Genomic DNA, 18,762 nt, shown 5'->3' on the forward strand with positions numbered 1-18,762 from the left:
TACCACACTGGCTCTCAGTTCTGACACCGATGTTTGGATCTTCAAGCTGCCGCAACCCCATGAAGGAGGACCGTGCATTGTTACTGTTGCGTTTTGTCAACCTCCCAGAATTCCTTACAACAACTCTGTATGGGATGCCACTTCCTCAATAGTTTAGAAGGAGCTAGGGGGCAGAAATGAATGGCCTCGCCTAATCTCAGGCCACCTAGGTGGGCTGCATCCAAGGTGGGCTTATAAATGCTTTAGGGCACAAAAATCTGTACGTCTGCAGTCTAGCTAACGCCCCACTCAAAGAGGATCCGACGTTTTAAGCATCTGCGCTGCGCTTTATCAAGAGGAAACTGACACCAGGAATAATCAAAAACATCCGCCCCCTTCCCAAAAACGAGAACACGGAGATGATGTTTTGTATTTAAACTGTAGCTATGGAACATCTTGGGGGGGGTGTGACTTTTCTCCTGGGCACACTGCTTACCTCCACGGCTGACGCCAGCCAGCGAGTCAGGCCCCTCCCCCTGGGCACAACCTGCGTCAGGAGTGAAACCAGAGCTCCCTTGGAACAGGAGCAAACCAGCTGCTTGCAGTGAAGTAGAATGGTATGCATGGATTTGGGAGGAGGGGGGGAGGCCGAAGAGGCAGTGGACGATACAACAGGTTTGTTTGAACTTTGGGGAGGGGGGGAGATAGCAAACCCTGTAGGATTTCGGGTGTGAAGAACAGCGGATGTTGGGAGAATGCCAACTCACCGACGTCCTTGCATGTTTCATACAAGGATGTTTGTGGAGAAAGAGTGTGCACGTGGGGGGTCATGATAAATTTGCCCTCGAGGCTGACAACTGAGCCTGGTCTACTTGTTTCCAAACTAGCATCATCACAACACACACACACAGAGCACTCTGGTTCACTTACGACACCCAGAGGACAAAGAGTTGCACCAGGACTATGACCAAACAAAAAAAAAAGGGTGCCACGTCTTGGAATCTTGGCAACAACAACAGGAGAACACTCTTTACAAATTGGGCTAAGACTAATGACTGATCGGTTCAGATGGACAGCCGTGTTGCTCTGAAGCAGTAGCATGACGTTTGAGTCCAGCAACACCCTGAAGACCAACAAAGTTTTACTCAAGCTTTCCTGCATATGCACACAACAACTTATACCTTGAATAAAACTTTGTTGGTCTTAAAGGTTCCGCTGGACTCAAAGCCAACCTCAGTAAAGTCGATTTGCTGGGATGCCCTGAAAACGACCCTTCATCTGTGCGGATGGAAATGCACTGCAACGTGCCACCACATGTACCCTTCTCAGTTTAGGAATAGACAAGAAGAAGAAGATAATACTGGGTTTATATCCCGCCCTCCACTCTGAAGAGTCTCAGAGTGGCTCACAAACTCCTTTCCCTTCCTCCCTCACAACAGACACCCTGTGAGGTGGGTGGGGCTGAGAGGGCTCTCCCAGCAGCTGCCCTTTCAAGGACAGAGTCTCAGAGCAGCTCACAATCTCCTTTCCCTTCCTCCCCCACAACAGACACCCTGTGAGGTGGGTGGGCCTGAGAGGGCTCTCCCAGCAGCTGCCCTTTCAAGGACAGAGTCTCAGAGCAGCTCACAATCTCCTTTCCCTTCCTCCCCCACAACAGACACCCTGTGAGGTGGGTGGGCCTGAGAGGGCTCTCCCAGCAGCTGCCCTTTCAAGGACAGAGTCTCAGAGCGGCCTACAATCTCCTTTATCTCCCTCCCCACAACAGACACCCTGTGAGGTGGGTGGGGCTGGAGAGGGCTCTCACAGCAGCTGCCCTTTCAAGGACAGAGTCTCAGAGCGGCCTACAATCTCCTTTCCCTTCCTCCCCCACAACAGACACCCTGTGAGGTGGGTGGGGCTGGAGAGGGCTCTCGCAGCAGCTGCCCTTTCAAGGACAGAGTCTCAGAGCGGCTCACAATCTCCTTTCCCTTCCTCCCCCACAACAGACAGCCTGTGAGGTGGGTGGGGCTGGAGAGGGCTCTCACAGCAGCTGCCCTTTCAAGGACAGAGTCTGAGAGCGGCCTACAATCTCCTTTCCCTTCCTCCCCCACAACAGACACCCTGTGAGGTGGGTGGGGCTGGAGAGGGCTCTCGCAGCAGCTGCCCTTTCAAGGACAGAGTCTCAGAGCGGCTCACAATCTCCTTTACCTTCCTCCCCCACAACAGACACCCTGTGAGGTGGGTGGGGCTTGAGAGGGCTCCCACAGCAGCTGCCCTTTCAAGGACAACCTCTGCCAGGGCTATGGCTGACCCAAGGCCATGCCAGCAGGTGCAAGTGGAGGAGTGGGGAATCAAACCCGATTCTCCCAGATAAGAGTCCGCACACTTCACCACTACACCAAACTGGCTCTGCATACAGGACATACAGATGGTGTGGTGGGCTAAACTGGATGGAATAGTTAATCCTCACATAAAGTGGTGGACATTCCCATGTGGCATCCCTTTGTAACCGGACTCAAAGTAATGATGGATTCAAGGATTTCAGTCCTTGACATGGTACATTCAGATATCATCTGGAGCACATCCTCATACTTCCCCCTCCCCCACAAATTTGCCTCCTGTGCCCCACCCTCTGTCCTGTCACTCTTCTTGTGGAAACAGCTGCTCCGCCCCATTTCTCACGGTTAAGCGGAACCTCCCCAGCCAGGGGGAGTGCGCTTCCAAAACCAGGTGTCCGTGAGCTTGTAGGAGCAGCTCATCGCTGGATGTCTAGCTTGCAGGGTTTCGAGGGGCATCCGATCAGCCTCTACTGGAAACAGGGCCAGATGGGCCAGATTCAGCTTTAAAAAGGCACAGAGCCTCAGGAGAGGTAAAAGGGGCCATGACTGCTCAGTTAACATCGTGAGACTGGTGGCTCAATGCAGGTGCAAAAAATAAGAACATAAGAGAAGTCATGTTGGATCAGGCCAATGGCCCATCCAGTCCAACACTCTGTGTCACATAAGAACATAAGAGAAGCCATGTTGGATCAGGCCAGTGGCCCATCCAGTCCAACATTCTGTGTCACATAAGAACATAAGAGAAGCCCTGTTGGATCAGGCCAATGGCCCATCCAGTCCAACACTCTGTGTCACATAAGAACATAAGAGAAGCCACGTTGGATCAGGCCAATGGCCCATCCAGTCCAACACTCTGTGTCACATAAGAACATAAGAGAAGCCACGTTGGATCAGGCCAATGGCCCATCCAGTCCAACACTCTGTGTCACATAAGCACATAAGAGAAGTCATGATGGATCAGGCCAATGGCCCATCCAGTCCAACACTCTGTGTCACATAAGAACATAAGAGAAGCCATGTTGGATCAGGCCAATGGCCCATCCAGTCCAACACTCTGTGTCACATAAGAACATAAGAGAAGCCATGTTGGATCAGGCCAATGGCCCATCCAGTCCAACACTCTGTGTCACATAAGAACATAAGAGAAGTCATGATGGATCAGGCCAATGGCCCATCCAGTCCAACACTCTGTGTCACATAAGAACATAAGAGGAGTCATGTTGGATCAGGCCAATGGCCCATCCAGTCCAACACTCTGTGTCACATAAGAACATAAGAAAAGCCATGTTGGATCAGGCCAGTGGCCCATCCAGTCCAACACTCTGTGTCACACATTGGCCAATACATATGTGTATATATATATATATATACACACACACACACACACACACACTGTGGCTAATAGCCACTGATGGATCTCTGCTCCATATTTTTATCCAATCCCCTCTTGAAGGTGGCTATGCTTGTAGCCGCCACCACCTCCTGTGGCAGTGAATTCCACATGTTAATCCCCCTTTGGGTGAAGAAGGACTTCCTTTTATCCGTTCTAACCCGACTGCTCAGCAATTTCATCAAATGCCCACGAGTTCTTGCATTGTGAGAAAGGGAGAAAAGGACTTCTTTCTCCATCCCATGCATAGTCTTGTAAACCTCTATCACGTCACCCCGCAGTCGACGTTTCTCCAAGCTAAAGAGGCCCAAGCGTTTCGACCTTTCTTCATAGGGAAAGGGTCCCAACCCTTTAATCATTCTAGTTGCCCTTTTCTGCACCTTTTCCAATGCTGTAATATCCTTTTTGAGGTGCGGCGACCAGAACTGCACACAGGACTCCAAATGAGACGGCACCATCGATTTATACAGGCGCTCCTGTTGGGGAGAGGGTCTCTGCCAGACTGGTTTTAGCAACCTGCTTCCCCACAGCATCAGAAGGGCATTGTGGCTTAAAAAATATTGGCTGTGAAAGGCCCAACATGCCAGTACTTTAGGGGCAACTCTCTGTCCCAGTGGTTGCCTTCTACAGCACTCATTTTCTTGACTGATGCATTCAGCATAGACAGAGGATCATAGAGTTGGAAGGGACCTCCAGGGTCATCTAGTCCAACCCCCTGCACAATGCAGGAAACTCATAAACACCTCCCCCTAAATTCACAGGATCTTCATTGCTGTCAGATGGCCATCTAGCCTCTGTTTAAAAACCTCCAAGGAAGGCGAGCCCACCCCCTCCCAAGGATGCCTGTTCCACTGAGGAACCACTCTAACCATTAGGAAGTTCTTCCTAATGTTGAGCTGGAAACTCTTCTGACTTCATTTGAAGCATTGGTTCTGGTCCTACCTTCTGGGCTCAGTGTTTTTTTTTTCCTGGCAAATTATGCGCTGGAACGCTCAAGAGGGAAATGAAGGAGAAACACACCAATGTCCCTCAGGAACTTTTAAACATTTTTTGAGAATTTCGTTTCCATGAAAAGGTTCCAGAACTCCATTCCACCATGTTCCCTCAGGGGAAAAGCCCTGGACTTGCTGCTGATTATACATTTCCCCCTCCCCACCATGCATGCGCCAGTTTCTCTGCATACTGAGCTCTCACTTTGGGTCCCCATGAGGTGGGCTCTTACCCACAAAAGCTGCAATAAAACCTTTTGTTTCAAGGTCCCACCAAGATTCCTCCCCCTTCCCCCCAACAAGCGAACCTCACTGGAAGATCTGCATGCATTCCATTGCATCTTTTGCATGATTTATTACCGGTGAGAGTAACTCCCTCCCCACCACCAGTCCCCAGGCTGTTTTTAACCACGTCTGACCAGCTTGCTTCTGATTCACATCGGATTTTCTGCCTAGTGGTTATAGGCGCTTCATATTGGCACACTTTACAAACATGCCAGAAGATGCATTCCTCGCAGCAAAAAACGGGGAGTCGTTTACTGCAGAGGAAGACAAGGATCAGCAGAGCCAACCTCCAAGAGGGTCGCTTGGACAAGTTCACAGGAGAGAAAATTCTGCCTTCTACTCAATCAGACCACCGGTCCGTCAAGATCAGTATTGTCCGCCCAGGCTGGCAACAGATCTCCAGGGTCTCGGGGACACAACACCTACCGCCTGATCCCTTTAACTGGGGATCGAACCTGGGGCTTTCAGAATGCCAAGCAGATGTTTTGCCACTGAGCTACAGCCCTGCCCTCCAGCAATGAAGCACAACAGGCAGGTAAAGGTAAAGGTAGTTCCCCGTGCAAGCACCAAGTCGTTACCGATCCATGGGGTGACATCACATCAGGACATCTTCTTCGCAGACTTTTTACAGAGCGGTTTGCCACTGCCTTGCCCATTCATCTACACTCCCTCCCCCCGCCCGCCGCCACCGCAACAAGCTGAGTACTCATTTTACCGATCTCAGAAGGATGGAAGGCTGAGTCAACCTTGAGCCGGCTACCTGAACCCAGCTTCCACCGGGATCAAACTCCGGTTGTGAGCAGAGCTTGGACTGCAGTACTGCAGCTTTACCACCCTGCGCCATGGGGATCACCTGAAGCACAGCAAGGAGGGGCTGAATCCCTCCCACCCAGCAGAATTTTATGACCTGCCAGGTTAGTCCCCGCCCAGTAACGGGAGAAGAAACATCTGCTAGAACAGCCATCTGATCCCACCTAGGATCCCTCCTAACATAAAATGAGACATACTGGGTCTGCCCTCTCAGCCCCACCCACCTCACAGGGTGTCTGTTGCGAGGGGAGAAGATATAGGAGATTGTGAGCCGCTCTGAGTCTCTGATTCAGAGAGAAGGGCGGGGTATAAATCTGCAATTCTTCTTCTTCTTCTTCTTCTTCTTCTTCACTTGCCCAGGGTTACAGCTTCCAAGGCAAAGCAGGGGATTCAAAGCTAGGTCTCCCAAATCCTGCTCCAAAAGTCAAACCACTACCCCACGCTGCCTCTCAGCTACTAAGTCCACCATTTAGTTTTCTTCCGCCCTTGTGCTTAGAGGAACCCAGATGAGCACCTGTATAATGTCCAATGTGAGTTTCAGTGTGGATGAAGAAACTTGTCATACTTCCCCAGCCCTTCTAAATGAGTCATTCTAAGTCAAATCAGGCATCCACTAACTTTAAACTTCAACATGGGAGAGAAAAGTATATGTTACTATTGAAATATCCCCCCCCCCACCGCCACCTTATGTTGTGTTAAATGAGACCATATCCATAGAGGCTTTGAGAAGTTCGAGGCCAGGGTGACCACAAAATTCTTGTGTTCTGAGCCTGCAAAGCCCTGGTAATGGGATCCAGATGGGTGGGAGGGGGGGGGAGAAATTGTCACATGCAAAGAGGCCTCGAGGTTTGCAAAGAAATGCTGAGTGGACATCAAAATCCCACCCACCCACCCCTCCCTGAAATCTGGCTCCGTCAACATTTCTGCTGATCGAGTTTTGAGGGTTGTGGTCTCAGAAACCCATGGACAAACGTTTCCAGCTCAGCAAAAATGTACTGCTCACCAAAAACATACGTATGCAAGGTAAGAACATGTAAGAACATAAGAGCAGCCCTGCTGGATCAGAGCAGCGGCCCATCTAGGACAGCATCCTGTCTTACATAGTGTGATCAACCAGTTCTTTTAGAGAGCCAATAAGAAGGCACAGAGGGCGGGGCCTTCCCCTGATGCTGCCTCCTGGCTCCGGGATGCAGGGACTGGCTGGCTGCCTCTAAATGTGGAGGATCCCCACAGCCACCATGGCTAATAGCAGCTGATAGACCTCGCCTCCAAGAATCTGTCTAATGCCCCCTCTTCAGCTGTCTCTGGCTTTGGCCATCACCACATCCTCTGGAAGCAAATTCCACATTTTAAACGTGGCACATAGCTTGAAACAATCGGCGGATCTGTGAGGCTGCCAAAACTGGCAGAAGAAGGGAAAAAAGATCAATGGTTAAAGCACATGGAAAAACCACCAGCCTTGTAATACGCATGACTTGGCCTCAGTATTCAAGGAGGCATCCAAAATCATGCCCAAACTCTTGATGGGCCATGCTGGTGTCAGTAACACCTTGTCAAGAGCAGGAAGTCTATGCCCCAGCCCCAAAGTCCCCCTACTGCCACAGAACCTTCATCTTCGTCAGATTCAGTCTCAACCTGCTCTTTTTCAATCACCCCACCACGGCCCCCAAACCCGCAGCCAGACTGTGAGATGGCATCTGGGTGGCCATCCAATAACACAGGGGTCCTCAACCTACGGCCCGCGGGCCAGATGCGGCCCGCTGAGGACGTTTATGCGGCCCGCCGGGTTATGGCAAAATCAGACCGGAAGTGACGTTCGACCTAAACTTGCGTTAGCAACGCACACTTCTGGCACTGGGCTGAGGCGGCGGAGACAGAGTGTGAGGTGATATCAAGGTGAGGTGAGTTCCCAGGCCAGGGTGTGTGGTGTGGGGAAGGGAGAGAGATGCAGAAGACGGAGAACTGACGGCCCGCGGCCTTGTACAGTAACGGCAGTCCGGCCCTCCAACAGTCTGAGGGACAGTGAACTGGCCCCCTATTTAAAAAGGTTGAGGACCCCTGCAATAACAGATACAACTGGGTATCATGAATGTACTAGCTGGGCACAGGGCTGCATCGGAGACAGAAGTGCCTTCTGAGGAACCCAGATCTGTGAGGCTGCCAAAACTGGCAGAAGAAGAAAAAAAAGATCAATGGTTAAAGCTTTGGGGACGGTGGAGAAGCTTGGGGGGGGGGTGGAAGCACAGGGGCTTCTTCCAATATGTTCAGCGGAAACAAATGGCTCAGCCTTTTCCAGGCAAGGCCGTTTCAGAGAGGAGGCTGTGCGTCTGGCAGAGTTCAGTATCTAAAGGCCAGGGGAAAAGCTCTCTGAACATGGGGAAGGGGAGAGAAGCATTGCAGGTAGAAAGCTAGCTAGACCTCCTCTCTTGACACGCTAAGATTTGTTTCTGTTGTGTATGCGGACTCAAGTGAGGACTGAAATGGGTGTTCCTGCTGGGCTCGTTGGAGCCATACAAATGGAGCGTGGGGACTTGGGAACAATGGGCAGCAGGATCCAAATCCCTGCTGCCCTGCACCAATCACGGGCCCCTTGCTGGTTTGAATGCCCCAATAGCGTGCTTGTGCGGGAACCCTGAGTCGTATATAGTTGGCCCCGTTGGGTCAGTTCATCAGTCTTTAAGTGCCGTCTACCTTATGCTGTACATAATAAAGAGCTGATGTTCACTACCACCTCGCCTCTTCCATGCATCGAACCGACTATATTATCGTTTCCCTCAATGTGCAACGTCCACAGCCTGATTTGGAGCAGTCCTGGAACAACTGCTCAGCTTGTATCTACTAAATCCCTAAAACAGGCTCTCAAGGGCTGGGAACCAAACCCTACAAGATTAGCCTCACCTTTTTCTCCTCCCTTTTTCTGGGTGTCTGGTCCTCATGTCTGCAGAGACGGCATATGTGAGCAGGGCCTGAGCAGACCCAGAAGCGAAAGAAGCCCTAAGCCAGCTTTTGAAAAAGCTGCAAAGAATGATGGTGTTACAGGCCAAACTTCTGCTTCCACCTTTGCAACAAGCAGATGCATTTTCTCCTTTGCATGTCAGTTTCTGCTGCCTCAGAATTCGGGCTTCTTTGATTTAGCTTCGGGCTTCCTTGATTTAGTGTGTGTCTTTCTCCTCTTTGCAGTCTGATCAGAACCACTTCTGCCCCCCTGCCAGATGTGGGTCCTATTAATTGGTTTCCAGATGTGTAGGAAGCCCTGCTTAGCTTCCAATATCTGACAAGATCAGGCTCTCCAGGTCAGGGAGCAAGTTCAAGTGTTGTGCTTTTTGTGCTCCCCAAAATTCATCTGGTTTTGAAAGCCAGTTATCAGTGCATGGAGGGAGGGGGAGGGCGGCAGAAGTTAGCTTTGCCTCGGGTGCCAGATCGTCTCGGGTCGGCCCCAGCTTCTGCATGGAGACAAGGAGTGGAAGGATCTGAGCAGAAAAGGAAAGGGAAATTTGAGATCACTGCTTTTAAAAAAAAAAAAATCAGAGGAAAGATAGTGTGGCGTAACATGCACTTTGGTCCTGACATGCTAACTTTCTACATGCACGAAATGTTAACCAGGAGGAAGATTCAAAAAGGCGCAGCTCTCCCACTCGATGTGGTATAGCTTGGAGAAGGAATGAGGCATTAACAAGAGCACGATTCCAAGCTCCCTGCCTTCTCTGCAGCCAGCCTAGTTTTCGTCCGCCTTACAGTCCAGTCACTATTTCTGAAAGGGAAGAGTCTCAGAACTGGGAGTGACGGATAACAATTAGGAGTCAGGCAGCTGTGACTGGGCTGCAGACACAAGGTCTGGCATCCAGCCAGAGAGACTCATGCCGTAGTTCTAGGACGAGCCCCACTGAAGGCTCTCTCTCTCTCTCTCTCTCTCTCTCTCTCTCTCTCTCGGCTTGGCTTCGCGAACGAAGATTTAAGAAGGGTGCAATAGTCCACGTTTGCTGCAGGCTCGCTGGTGGCTGACAAGACCAATGTGGGACAGGCAGGTCCGGCCACAGCGGCTGCAGGGAAAAGTCTGATTTAGGGTTGGTCCTGTAGCAGTGCGATTCTTCCTCAATCTCCTTTTGTCCTCAAGACCAGCTATGCGTGTGTTCTCAAAGGAAGAGACAGCCTGGTGGATGGTGTGCCTCCATGCTTTGCGATCTGAGGCTAGGTCAGACCACTGGTGATGGTTGATGTGACAGGTGCTAAGGGATTTCTTCAAGGAGTCCTTGTACCTCTTCTTTGGTGCCCCTCTATTTCGATGGCCGGTGGAGAGTTCGCCATACAGGGCAATCTTGGGAAGGCGGTGGTTTTCCATCCTAGAAATATGCCCTGCCCAGCGCAGCTGCGTCTTCAACAGCAGTGCCTCGATGCTGGTAACCTCTGCCCGCTTGAGGACTTCAGTGTTGGTCACAAAGTCACTCCAGTGGATGTTGAGGATGGTGCGAAGGCAGCGCTGATGAAAGCGCTCAAGGAGTCGCAGGTGATGACGGTATAAAACCCACGAAGGCTCTCTAGGACCAGGAGTAATACTGTTCTTCAGGAGCAAGACAGCAAATGTTTCCTTCAGCCTGCAGAGGGAAAGGGCGGTGGCTCAGTGGCAGAGCATCTGCTTGGCATACAGAAGGTCCCAGGTTCAATCCCCAGCATCTTCAGTCAGAACAATCATGGGGCAGATGATGTGAAAGACCACCAGCTGAAACCCCAGAGAGCTGCTGCCAGTTTGAGTAGACAACACTTGACAGACCAGTGGTCTGATTAAGTATAAGGCAGCTTGATGTGTTCAATAAGCCTAAGATCCTTTGCTGGATCAAACCACAATTACCGTTTTCGCACACCGCTTACCTCGCAGTCACAATCCTGTTCCCTCCGCAGCGTCTGTCGGATTTCCCACCATCTGCGCCGGAGTTACAGGAAGTGCCGCGGCTTTTGCGTAGCAAACGTAAACTGGGTTTTAGCGGTTTACGTTCGCTACGCAAAAGCTGCAGCACTCCTGTAACTTCGGCGCAGATGGTGGGAAATCCGACCAGATGCTGCGGAGGGAACAGGATTGCGACTGCGAGGTAAGCTGTGCGCAAAAACGGTCAATGTTTAAGTCCAGCATCCTATTTCACCGCACTAGTCTGGGAAACTCACCAACAAGACTGAAAGTCACATTGAGACAGGGAGAAGCAAAGATATACCGCCTCTGCAAAGGGAGGCCCTATTGAGTAGTCATAATTGAGCCACCTCTCTTGCGCTGACATATTTCAGCCGCTTCTAAAGCCAGCTAACACCAGTCATCACTCCGTGACAGTGAAAGCCATAAAAGCACACTTTCTATCTGCGGTCTATTACTGATCAATTTCGCTGGTTAGCACAGATTTCTAGTACTATGGAACACCCACATGCGCGAAATTTTAGAATACCGAGTCAGATCCTTGGCCTTGACTGCAGCAACTGTTTCCTATGACTGTTTCCTATGACTGCAGCAACAGCCTAGGGTCAAACGTTTCACATCACCTGCTATCTGATCTTTTCAGCAGGCAATGTCAGGGATCGAACCTGGGACCCACTGCGTGCAAAGGAGGCACATGCATACATGAAGCTGCCTTCTACTGAACTAGATCACTGGTCCACCAAGGTCAGTCTTGCCTACTCAGACTGGTAGCAGCTCTCCAGGGTCTCAGCTGGCAGTCTTTCACATCACCTGCCCCATCTTTGACTGGAGATGCTGAGGACCGAACCAGGAATCTTCTGCGCCACAGCCCCATGCCTCCTTCTATCCATACCAATGCATGCCATTGTTTAAATCGTTTCCGTAGTAAATGAAATGCACACTCTGGCACAGGGCAGACACAGCCAGGAGAGCATGAAATGAAAGTACACTTTCGGAGTGGAGAAAACGAAGCATGTGTAGATCGGAGTGGCCGAACTGCCACGTGTGGCTCTTTCACACATTGCGTGGCTCTCAAAGCCTCCACCACCTTGCCAGCCAGCTGTCACGAGCTGGGGCCAGGCCAGGCGAAGTCCAGGGGCAGTCCAAGGTCTGTAGCTGGTGAGCAAAGAGGGTTCAAAGCGCCAAAACCAAATCACAGTCCAGGTATCGCAGGTCAGAGGTTCAGAAGCCGAAGTCAGGGGGGTCCAGAAGTCAAAGCCAACGTCAAGGGGTCCAGAAGCCAAAGTCAGAAGCCGAAGTGGATGCTAGAACGTCAGGTAAGTGACTAGTTGCTTCCACAAAGCCTTCTCCCAAAGCCCACAGCTATATAGCCCTCTGCTGTCTGTTGCCCATTTGGACTAATTGCTGACTCAGAGGGCGGCCAGGATCCTGCTGAGACTCAAGCATCCTCACTCCTAGAGGGGCCAGGATCCTTTTAGAACTCAGGGCTCAGGGAGCGTCTTGCTCGTGAGCGTGCCGCCCTCCTCCGATCCCTGAGGTCCTGACGAAGGCGGTCACACACACGAGCCACCCGAGAGGGCGAGGCAGGGGGGCTTGGATCTTCTCCAGTAGGAGGCAGGGGCACTGGTGCAGGTGGCAGGGGCACAGTTTCTTCTGCAGGCTCAGCTTCTTCTGCAGGGTCCCCAGCACCCATGACACCAGCTTGGAGAATACAGTTAAAGTTTAGTTTTTTTTCCCTTTCTCTTTCCCTTCCCCATCTATTTGCCTCCCTCTCTCCCACCAGCTCTCAAACATCAGATGTTCATGTCTTGTGGCTCTCAAACATCGGATGTTTATTCTATGTGGCTCTATGTGGTGTAGATTAAAGATGTTCAATACAGGATGTTCAATACAGAACGCTTAATCTAGGAGTCCCTAATGCGGTGTCCATGGATGCACTGGCTCCCGCAGACACTTTTCCTGGCAACAACAAAGTGCTTTTAGAAAGTAAGTTTTGTCCAACAGGGTTTCTGATTGGCTGTGCAGTCTGAAAGGCATCCTGTTAAACGTGAGGAGTTATATAATCTAACCATGCTCCCTGACATTTTTGTAGTTGACTTCACCTCCTACAGCAGCCATTTTACTAGTGACTCCACCTCCTGTGGCAGCTATTTTGGGATTACGCCCACTGCCCTGTGTTAGAATTCCAAATGGGGAGGGACAGTGGCTCAGTGGTAGAGCATCTGCTTAGCAAGCAGAAGGTCCCAGGTTCAATCCCCGGCATCTCCAACTAAAAAGGGTCCAGGCAAGTAGGCGTGAAAAACCTCCGCTTGAGACCCTGGAGAGCTGCTGCCAGTCAGGGGAGGGACAGTGGCTCAGTGGTAGAGCATCTGCTTGGTAAGCAGAAGGGCCCAGGTTCAATCCCCAGCATCTCCAACTAAAACGGGTCCAGGCAAGTAGGCATGAAAAACCTCAGCTTGAGACTCTGGAGAGCCGCTGCCAGTCTGAGTAGACAATACTGACTTCGATGGACCCAGGGTCTGATTCAGTGTAAGGGTGGCTTCCTATGTTCTATATGTTAAAAGCTTCCCACAGGCTCAAAAAGGTTGGGGACATCAGGCTTAATCAATAGGACTGACGTATGGCCTGCATGCTGTGATGTGTGTATAGACACACACACATACACACACACACACACACAGAGGAGGGCACAACTTATCCTGAAGCATGTAGACTATCCCTGTTTTTTGTGCTTAAAAACCACAGGCTTAATCTGCCCCTCCCAGCTATGCAAACATGTTATAAAAAACCATCATTGCTTTCTTGATCGAGATCATCAAGCGAAGGAGTGAGGGAAGAGCAAACCCACCCCCACCCCTTTTAACCCTTTTTCTCTTTTAAAATGGAAACCATTAGGGGACTTTCCCAGAGTGACATGGAAACGAAGCTTGGCAGATTATTCCCCACCCGCATGAACACATGACTAAACAGTCTTTCCATATGATGGAAACAACCAAAAATTCTCCCGAAACAGACTAGTCCCTACTGATCAAGTTTATTCCACCCCTAGCAGCCCAAGGGCACCAAGCAGCCCTGCTACCAAATGCAATGAATGCCCAAGATTGCCCAAGCCGCCCTCTGCTAAATTTTGCCTCTAGGTGGCAGTGTGGGATTCCTTCTCTCTTCCTGGTTTGCCTTTGTCCATAAATTTGCTGCCATGTTTGAAAGAGCAGAGGGATTGCCTGGTATTACAACAAATCTCCATACTACAGAAGTTAGCTCCCCTGGAAAAAAGATTACTTGCGAGGCAGACTCTGTGGCACTAGCTTCTGTTGAGGCCCCTCCTCTCCCCAAACCGTGCCACCCGCAGCTTCAGCTCTAGGAATTCCCTAGTCTGGAATTGCCAGACCTAAATTAGCACCCCAGCTATGATTTGAAACCCACACGAGGGCTTTGAACAACAATACTGTCCTGCAGCATACTGCTAAGCCTTCTGACAAAGCAAGATTCTGCCACCCTGAGCCCACCAGGGGAGCTTGGGATGTAAATATGATAAAATAAATAAATGATGTACCAGACATGGGCCAATGCCCCTTTGCTTGTGTTGTGTACATAACCTAAGAAACTGCCTCATACTGAACCAGGCCATCGGTCCATTTGGGTCAGTATTGTCTACTCAGATTGGCAGTGGTACTCTGGGTTCTCTGGTCAAAGTCTTCCATGTCATCTACTGCCAGATCTTTTAAATGGAGATACCGGGGATTGAACTTTGGACTCTCTGCATGCAAAGCAGAGGCTCTGCCATTGAGCCATGAAGGAACTCTCAATAAGCAAAGAGACCAGGAGGTGTCATTCTCCAGGAAAGGATGAGAGAGTGGAGGAAACAAGATCGGCAGAACAGGATGGGCAGAAATTAAACAGCTTGAAAGCGACAAAGGAAGACTTCTCCGCTTCCTTCTGGGGAACTGTGACAAAGCACAGCCAAAGAGGCAGTGCCACGCCTGAACTCTCTGGGTCCTGAACTAGGAATCTTGGCACAAGTTGGAGCTTCTACCAGACAGTCTCTCCTAATATGCTCCACTTGGCCCATTACCTGTTGCTAACACTCCTGCCCTGCCACCAAAAGAGATCTGTGCTGGATAGAAACGGTGCCTCTTCAGCAGTGGCCCCTACCTGAGCCCATCAGGAGGCTTCATTCTTTCCAAGCAATGTCCAGCTGAATTATTTGGGGGCTGCATTTTGCTGATGACCTCTGCAGGAGGTTGAAGGGGGGTGGGGGGTTATAAGAATTTCTGACCTAGCATGATGTTAGTATCTGAGTCATGCGTATTGTATTCTGTTCGCTGTTGGAGGTTTTAAGTTGCATTTTTAATAGGTTACCCTCCTTGTGCCTCTGTTCAGAAAAGGGCAAGCTAAAAAAAGCCAGCTTAACTTGGACTTGGGTTCAAAACCCACCAGGCCGCAGGGCAGGGGGTGTGTGCCAAGGCAGATACATTACATGTTGTAGGGAAAGGGGAATTCACGTCTCTCCTCCCAACAACCCTGTCAGTAACTCAGGCTGAGAATGGGTGGCTGGCTCACGGTCACTCAGTGAACTTCTATGGCATGAGTGTGGATTGGAACCTGAGTCCCCCAAGTCCTATCTTGCCACTCGGAAGACAGCACCAGGCTGGCTCTCACACATATACTCCCTGCCCCCCCCCCGAGATACACACTTTATGGTGCTCCCCACAGCAGATGGCAGGTTACTGGCAGCCGTCCAGGTGGCTTCAGACATCAAGGAATATGGGGAGGGGAGTGACGGCAGTGGTTCCCCACAGCATCCCACGTAGGGCCAGGGTAGTGTAGCAGTCACAGCGTTGAACTAGGAACTGGATGACCCCAGAATCCCCACTGTTGCCATGGAAGCTGGCTGGATGACGTTGGGCCGATCACTCTCTTAACCTAACCTACCTTGTAGGGCTGTTGTGAGGAGAAAACAGAGGAGAGAAGCATGGTGCTGAAAGCTACTTTGGGGTATAATAAATATATCCAAGGACTTTGTCCACGGGGTTGCAAAGAGTCGGACTCGACTGTGCAACTGAACAGGAAACAATTAAAAATATGGAAGTTCTGTATGGGGGAAAGCTTGCATCCTCCCACTTCGCACAGGAAGGAATGGGCCAGAGAAACGCGTGAGGCAGGCCATACTGCTTCCTGCATCATCATTTCCCTCCCAAGATGGCCCTTTCCATTGTGAACAACTCCAGTTTAAAGGAAAAAAACTGCTTTGCAAACAGTTGTCAACGAATGAGGCAAGCTGGTATCCCAGGTGGCAAGGTTACCAACCTCCAGCTGGGACCTGGGGAGCTCCTGGAATCGGAACTCATCTCCAGACTACAGAGATCAACTCCTCTGGAGAAAATGGCAGCTCTGGAGGGCAGGTTCTGTGGCACTGCATCCTGCTGAGGACCCCCCCCCCCTCCGCAAATCCCAGGCCCGGTTTCCTTCAGAAACTTTTAGGCCTTCCTGGGTATGTTTCTTATGCGGCTATTTGTTTGGAAACCAACCAGAAACTGTTAGAGACCAGAGTGTGGGTTAGAACATTTAAATTGTGGTCTGGAGAGCCAGTTTGGTGTAGTGGTTAAGTGTGCAGACTCTTATCTGGGAGAACCGGGTTTGATTCCCCCTCTCCTCCACTTGCAGCTGCTGGGATGGCCTTGGGTCAGCCATAGCTCTGGCAGAGGTTGCCCTTGAAAGGGCAGCTGCTGGGAGAGCCCTCTCAGCCCCACCCACCTCACAGGGTGTCTGTTGTGGGGGAGGAAAGTAAAGGAGATTGTGAGCCGCTCTGAGACTCTGTCCTTGTAAGCCCCTCTCAGCCCCACCCTCCTCACAGGGTGTCTGCTGTGTGGGGAGAAGACAAGGGAGATTGTAAGCTGCTCTGAGTCTCTGATTCAGGGAGAAGGGCGGGGTATAAATCTGCAATTCTTCTTCTTCTTCAAAATCAATGCTTATCCTAATTGTCTTGTTTCCCCAGTTTTAGTTGAGTACAAGGCTTCCTCATGGCCGCCACGTATAGATAAGAAGATTGCTGTCATTGGGATCAAAGAAGAGTTGCTCTCCATGTCAGGAAAAAATCAGCCTTCGTTTTAACCAAATAAAGGCTCCTGGATATTGTTGCAAATACTGGGTGGAGGGGAAACCTGACTGAATCCTGCCCCCTAGAAGCGAAGAAGTTGGAAGAGCCTGCTAGACACGCACACACAAAATGCTTTCACCACACAGCTTGCAGAACACTATTTTATACTGTTGCTTTATTTGGTATCTACGAAACGTCTGGCTGGGCAGCCAATAGGAAAAAAAAAAGCTGTCGACAGGAAGTGTTGGCTGAGTTTGAATTAAAGAGGCAATGCTCGGGGGAAGCCCAACGGGTCTCTGGAGAGAGAGTTTTCAGAGATGTGAAGTCAATTTGGCTGCCAAATTTCTCAACTTCTCAAGGCTTTTAAAAACAACACCCAGAGCTGCTGCGGAGAGCTCTCTGACAAGACACGTTCTGACAGCCCGTTTCCTTGCACTCAGCAAGACCGCAAATGGACGGTAGAGAATGTGGTGTATGAACGCCCGCTGCTTTCCAGGAATCCAGAGTTTTAGAAGGCGAAGAATCTAAGATTACACCAGCATTTCTCAAAACTTTCTGAACTCAGACAGGGACGACCCGCCCACCCCAGTCTTAGCTTGGGATACCCCCGAGTCAGCCACCTGTTTGCCATTGAAATATATGGCAGTCCTCTCATGGGAGGCAGCCAGGCACATGAGAATGGATAGAAAAGAAGGACTATTAAATACTACTGTGGGACAGAGGCACTGCTGGAAGTGCAGAAGAATGCCAGTTTTGACCATTGCAAGAATGCATCCACGGCTCCAGGCTGGGAATGGTCGTGACCAAGACAAGCAGTTTTGCAACCGGCTGGGGAGGTTTTGGGAGAAGTCTGTCTACCGCAGACCCTGGCACTCGACATTCCCTGGCCCTTCCACCCCAAACCACCAGAGAGCGAGTTTCAAGAGCTTCCAGCGGCCAGGGATGACAGGAATCTCCGCCCTGTTTCCCACACTACTCTGCCGAGATTTCCGGCTTACGTGCCAAGACAGGGCTTTTGAATCACCAGAGATGAAGCCACCCACGCCGTCCCAGCGCCTTATCATAGTATTAATAGAATTGTTTGCCGATGGCTCAATTCTCCAGCATCACCAATGGAACCAATGCAGGACCGACTTGGGGGTGGGGGTGGTGTCGAAAAGGTTCCAGAACTGGGTCATGCACGCTGCAGCACCGAGAGACAGGAGGACATGCATCCCCAGAATCTAACAGGGGCAGGTGCCAAATGCTCTGTTCCAACATGCTGATCACACTGCATCATCAGCAGCTGCGATTTGCTTGGCCAGAGGTCCATGTCTCTTTTGAGCCTGTGGGCACCTTTGGAATTCCGACACAGGGTGTTGGCTGCAACCACAAAATGGAAATACATACACACACACACACAGGAAGCCCAGGTGTCAGGGAGAAGCGGAGTAATTTTAAAGAAATATCACTGGGAAAGTGTAGTGGAAGAGAACAAAACAGCGAGAATTAAGCAAACCCCTAAACAATGTTATTTTAACCGACGTAATTAACCAGATCTTCAGCGGCAAATCAGAACCTGTGCTGTTCAAGAGCGCCATCTGCTTTCTAAAAACACCTGATGGGTGCCAACAAAGGTGTTGGCATGCACCATGGCACCCACGGGAACCACGTTGCAGACCCCTGAGATAGCCCCCCCCCAACCACCACAGCTCTTTCTGGAGTAGCTCAAACAGACCTGACTCCCCCATGCGGCACAATTGCTGGCCAGGGTTTGCATGCTGGAATACAGAATTCATCTCTTGTGCCTGTGAGATTATAAACCAACAAATGCCATCCTCCATTTTTCATGCCAGCACTCTACGGCTCCGAATCGTGGGTTTTATACCGTCATCACCTGTGACTCCTTGAGCGCTTTCATCAGCGCTGCCTTCGCACCATCCTCAACATCCACTGGAGTGACTTTGTGACCAACACTGAAGTCCTCAAGCGGGCGGAGGTCACAAGCACCGAGG

General features: G+C 50.7%; 1 protein-coding gene and 1 non-coding gene across 2 annotated transcripts in view; one reads left to right on the top strand and one right to left on the bottom strand.

Annotated features, from left to right (window-relative positions):
* The window catches only part of MAP2K3 (mitogen-activated protein kinase kinase 3), a 70,342-nt gene that overhangs the window by 34,360 nt on the left and 17,220 nt on the right, over positions 1–18,762 (bottom strand). The gene's annotated exons all lie outside the window — the stretch shown is intronic.
* On the top strand, positions 12,869–12,939 carry TRNAA-AGC (transfer RNA alanine (anticodon AGC)). The gene has a single exon. It is a non-coding gene; the product is annotated as a tRNA-Ala (tRNA).

Source organism: Heteronotia binoei, chromosome 20 (genome assembly GCF_032191835.1).
Source record: "Heteronotia binoei isolate CCM8104 ecotype False Entrance Well chromosome 20, APGP_CSIRO_Hbin_v1, whole genome shotgun sequence".
Classification (NCBI taxonomy): Eukaryota; Metazoa; Chordata; class Lepidosauria; order Squamata; family Gekkonidae; genus Heteronotia; species Heteronotia binoei.